Source organism: Triticum dicoccoides, chromosome 7B (assembly GCF_002162155.2).
Source record: "Triticum dicoccoides isolate Atlit2015 ecotype Zavitan chromosome 7B, WEW_v2.0, whole genome shotgun sequence".
Taxonomy (NCBI): domain Eukaryota; kingdom Viridiplantae; phylum Streptophyta; class Magnoliopsida; order Poales; family Poaceae; genus Triticum; species Triticum dicoccoides.
The window spans coordinates 468,203,031-468,208,720 of NC_041393.1; the positions used below are offsets into that span (position 1 = coordinate 468,203,031).

General features: G+C 42.6%; 1 non-coding gene across 1 annotated transcript; it reads left to right on the forward strand.

Annotated features, from left to right (window-relative positions):
* The first annotated feature begins 4,274 nt into the window (after positions 1-4,274).
* TRNAP-UGG lies at positions 4,275-4,348 on the forward strand. The gene has a single exon. It is a non-coding gene; the product is annotated as a tRNA-Pro (tRNA).
* The last annotated feature ends 1,342 nt before the right edge of the window (positions 4,349-5,690 follow it).

Here is a 5,690-nt window from a genome sequence, read left to right on the forward strand (position 1 = left end):
GTCGTGCTGACGGAGCTCATCCCCGAAGCTTTGCTGGATCGGAGCCCGGGGATCGTCATCGAGCTGAACGTGTGCTGAACTCGGAGGTGTCGTACGTTCGGTACCTGGATCGGTCGGATCGTGAAGACGTACGACTACATCAACCACGTTGTGCTAACGCTTCCGCTTACGGTCTACGAGGGTACATGGACGAACACTCTCCCCTCTCGTTGCTATATCATCACCATGATCTTGCGTGTGCGTAGGAATTTTTTTGAAATTACTATGTTCCCCAACAAAGATCTCCCTGGCGGACCCCGCATTTACAATGAAATTGCCGGCCAGGAACACCGTTGAGAAGCACAGAAGACTTGCCGGAAGAGAAGATAGTTTGCATCCAACCCAGCCATACAGGTGGAAAACACATTTTCTTCATGATGAGGAGCATAGCAGAATGCTCAATGGTATCGAATGCCTTGGCAAAATCCAATTTAAGGAGAACAATTTCTTTCTTGGAAGCTTGACATTGATGTATGTATTCAAAGGCCAAGGCCAGGCAATCATGTATGGATCTGCCCCGAAGGAAGCCGTACCGATTTTTGTGTACCAACTGAAGAATAATGTTCTGTAGACGATTAGCCAGAATCTTAGTGATTAGCTTCAGACAACAATTAAGGAGGGTGATGGGGCTGAAGTCATTGACGTTGTCAGGCGAGTTGTTTTTTGGAATCAACGTGATATAGCCCGCATTAATACTTTCCAGACTGAGACCACCCTGATGAAATTCCTGGCAGAGGAGATAGAAGTCTTCTTTGAGGATAGGCCAGCAAGCTTTCAAAAAAGCGCCACTGAAACCATCGGGGCCAGGGGCCCGATCGGGCGGCATTGCCGCCACCACATCATCAATCTCTTTATGTGTAAATGGCGCCACGAGATTGGCAAACAACACCTCATCCTTGAGAAGGTTATCTAGGTTGAATTTCATAGGCGAGTGGTTGGCCTGCCCCATCCAAGTCTTGAAAGCCTCAAAGAGTATAGATTCTTTGCCTGCATGATCCTCAACAACACTTCCATCGTCAGTTTTCAGGAAGCTGATGCAATTTCTCCTGTAACGCTCAGTAGCCACAGTTTAAAAAACTTTGAGTTTTCATCCCCGAATTGGATCCATCGAATAGTGTAGCATTTTTTTCCAATATTCTTTCTGATGCTGGAGAAGCCTTAAGAGATGTTTTTTGAGGATATTGCGAAAGTTTCGCTCAGGAATGCTAAGTGGCCTGCGATCTTCAATAGTATCTAGCTCCAGAAGTGTTTTCTTAGTGTTTTCAATGGCAATGTTTAAGCGGGAGATCTTCTTACTCCAATGCTTGATGCAAAATGTTAGCAAGAGTTAATAATGTTGAAAGAGATTCACAAATTTGCAAGCAAAACAAGTAGACCAATAGCAATGAATGGCACACAGAAACACACACACGAATAGATAAATGGGGTCATGCAACCAAGGAATGAGCACAAAATGTGGAATCCACAGAAAACGCTCGTGTTGCACAACTCAAGAGAGATGCTAGCATGATTGCTCAAAAGGCGGATGATAACCCACAAGTATAGGGGATCACAACAGTTTTCGAGGATAGAGTATTCAACCCAAATTTATTGATTTGACACAAGGGAAGCCAAAGAATATTCTCAAGTATTACCAGCTGAGTTGTCAATTCAACCACACCTAAAAGACTTAATATCTGCAGCAAAGTATTTAGTAGCAAAGTAGTATGGAAGTAATGGTAACGGTGGCAAAAGTAACAGTAGCAGTTTTGTAGTAATCGTAACGATGGCAACGGAGAAGTAACTAAGCAAAGATCAATATGTGAAAAGCTCGTAGGCAATGGATCAATGATGGATAATTATGTTGGATGTGATTCCTCATGCAACAGTTATAACATAGGATGACATAGAACTAGCTCCAGTTCATCAATGTAATGTAGGCATGTATTCCGAATATAGTCATACGTGCTTATGGAAAAGAACTTGCATGACATATTTTGTCCTACCCTCCCGTGGCAGTGGGGTCCTATTGGAAATTAAGGGATATTAAGGCCTCCTTTTAATAGGGTATTGGACCAAAGCATTAACACTTAGTGAATACATGAACTCCTCAAACTACGGTCATCACCGGGAGTGGTCCCGATTATTGTCACTTCGGGGTTGCCGGATCATAACACATAGTAGGTGACTATTGACTTGCAAGATAGGATCAAGAACTCACATATATTCATGAAAACATAATAGGTTCAGATCTGAAATCTTGGCACTCGGGCCCTAGTGACAAGCATTAAGCATGGCAAAGTCATAGCAACATCAATCTTAGAACATAATGGATACTAGGGATCAAACCCTAACAAAACTAACTCGATTACATGGTAAATATCATCCAACCCATCACCGTCCAGCAAGCATATGATGGGATTACTCATGCACGGCAGTGAGCATCATGAAATTGGTGATGGAGGATGGTTGATGATGACGATGGCGATGGATTCCCCTCTCTGGAGCCCCGAACGAACTCCAGATCAGCCCTCCCGAGGAAGATTAGGTCTTGGCGGTGGCTTCGTATCGTAAAACATGATGAATCCTTCTCCCTGATTTTTTTCTCCCCGAAATTGAATATATAGAGTTGGAGTTGAGGTCGGTGGAGTCCCAGGAGGCCCATGAGGCAGGGGGTGCACTCCGGGGGGCCTGCACCCTCGTGGACAGGGTGTGGGCCCCCTGATGTTGATTCTTTCGCCAATACTTTTTATTAATTCCAAAACACGTCTCCGTGGATTTCTAGGTCATTCCGAGAACTTTTATTCCTGCACATAAATAACACCCTAGCAGTTCTGCTGAAAACAGCGTCAGTCCGGGTTAGTTCTATTCAAATCATGCAAGTTAGAGTCCAAAACAAGGGCAAAAGTGTTTGGAAAAGTAGATACGTCGGAGATGTATCAACTCCCCCAAGCTCAAATCTTTGCTTGCCCTCAAGCAATTCAGTTGACAAACTGAAAAAGATAAAGAAAAACTTTTACAAACTCTGTTTGGTCTTGTTGTTGCAAATATGTAAAGCCAACATTCAAGTTTTCAGCAAAGATTATGAATTAACCATATTCACAATAACATTTAGTCTCATGTTTACTCATATATATATGGCATAGTCAACTAGCAAGCAATAATAATAAATCTAGGATGACAACACTTTCTCAAAACAATCATAATATGATATAACAAGATGGTATCTCGCTAGCCCTTTCTGAGACCGCAAAAAATAAATGCAGAGCACCCCTGAAGATCAAGGACTGACTAGACATTGTAATTCATGGTAAAAGAGATCCAGTCACATTCATACTCGATGTAAATTAATAGCAATGCATGCAAATGACAACGGTGCTCTCCAACTAGTGCTTTTTAATAAGAGGATGATGACTCAACATAAAAGTAGATAGGCCCTTCGCAGAGGGAAGCAGGGATTTGCAGAGGTGCCAGAGCTCGAGTTTTGAAACAGAGATAAATAATATTTTGAGTGACATACTTTCATTGTCAACATAACAACCAAGAGATCTCTATATCTTCCATGCTACATACATTATAGGCGGTTCCCAAACAAAATGGGAAAGTTTATACTCCCCCACCACTAACGAACATCAATCCATGGCTGGCCCGAAACAACGGGTGCCGTCCAACTAACAACAATCCTTGGGGAGTTTTGTTTGCATTTATTTTGATTTCATTTGTGCATGGGACTGGGCATCCCGGTTACCGGCCATTTTCTCGTGAATGATGAGCGAAGTCCACTCATGTGAGAATAGCCCACCTAGCATGGAAGATATAGACTGCCCTAGTTGGTACATGAGCTATTCGAGCATACAAAACCAAATTTCATTTGAAGGTTTAGAGTTTGGCACATACAAATTTACTTGGAACGACAGGTAGATACATCATATAGGAAGGTATGGTGGACTCATATGGAATAACAAATGAACCATATCGACGGAGTTTTCCTATCCCTAAAAAAGAAAAAGATGACCCCTTCTTCCTATATATTACCAAGGAAAAGTAATCCTTCTTTTATAGGCGAAATTACATTGGATTTTATATGTATATAATTCCTCAATTATATGAGATCAAGAAGAAGAAATGACACGAGGGTTCTATATATAGATAGAGAAAGAAAGAAGAAGAAAATAGAAAGAAGAAGAAAATTATGATGTGGAAAAGAAGATAGGAATTGTGTACAATGGCATTGTACAACAATTTAATTTGCAAAAAGGGATGTAGCGCAGCTTGGTAGCGCATTTGTTTTGGGTACAAAATGTCACAGGTTCAAATCCTGTCATCCCTACCTATTACTTCTTTCTTCTTTATAGGCAGTAGTGATACGTCTCCAACGTATCTATAATTTTTGATTGCTCCATGCTAATTTATCTACTGTTTTGGGCAATATTGGGCTTTATTTTCCACTTTTATATTATTTTTGGGACTAACCTATTAACCGGAGGCCCAGCCCAGATTTGCTATTTTATGCCTATTTCAGTGTTTCGAGGAAAAGGAATATCAGACGGAGTCAAAACAGAACGAAATCAACTGGAGAAGTTATTTTTGGAAGGAAAGCAACCCAGGGAACTTGGAGTGCACGTCAGGGGAGATACGGGCTGCCCACGAGGGTGGGGGGCGCGCCCACCCCCCCGGGCGTGCCCCCTACCTCGTGGGGCCCTTGTAGCTCCACCGACGTACCCCCTGCACCCATATATACCTACGTACCCTAAAACTTCCAAAACAGAAGATAGATCGGGAGTTCCACCGCCGCAAGCCTCTGTAGCCACCAATAACCAATCGGGACCCTGTTCCGGCACCCTGCCGGAGGGGGATCCCATCACCGGTGGCCATCTTCATCATCCCGGTGCTATCCATGACGAGGAGGGAGTAGTTCACCCTCGGGGCTGAGGGTATGTACCAATAGCTATGTGTTTGATCTCTCTCTCTCGTGTTCTCTCTCGTGTTCCATCTATGGCACGATCTTGATGTATCCCGAGCTTTGCTATTGTAGTTGGATCTTATGATGTTTCTCCCCCTCTACTCTCTTGTGATGAATTGAGTTTCCCCTTTGAAGTTATCTTATCGGATTGAGTCTTTTATGAGAACACTTGATGTATGTCTTGCCGTGATTATCTGTGGTGACAATGGGATATCATGTGCCACTTGATGTATGTTTTGGTGATCAACTTGCGGGTTTCGTGACATTGGGAACCGATGCATAGGGGTTGGCACACGTTCTTGACTCTCCGATAGAAACTTTGGGGCACTCTTTGAAGTACTTTGTGTTGGTTGGATGAATCTGAGATGTGTGATGCATATCGTATAATCATGCCCACGGATACTTGAGGTGACAATGGAGTATCTAGGTGACATTAGGGTTTTGGTTGATTTGTATCTTAAGGTGTTATTCTAGTATGAACTCTTTTATAGATTGATCCGAAAGAATAACTTTGAGGTGGTTTCGTACCCTACCATAATCTCTATGTTTGTTCTCCGCTATTAGTGGCTTCGGAGTGACTCTTTGTTGCATGTTGAGGGCTTGTTATATGATCTATCTATGTTATTATTGTTGAGAGAACTTGCACTAGTGAAAGTATGAACCCTATGCCTTGTTTCCTATCATTGCAATACCGTTTACGCTCACGTTT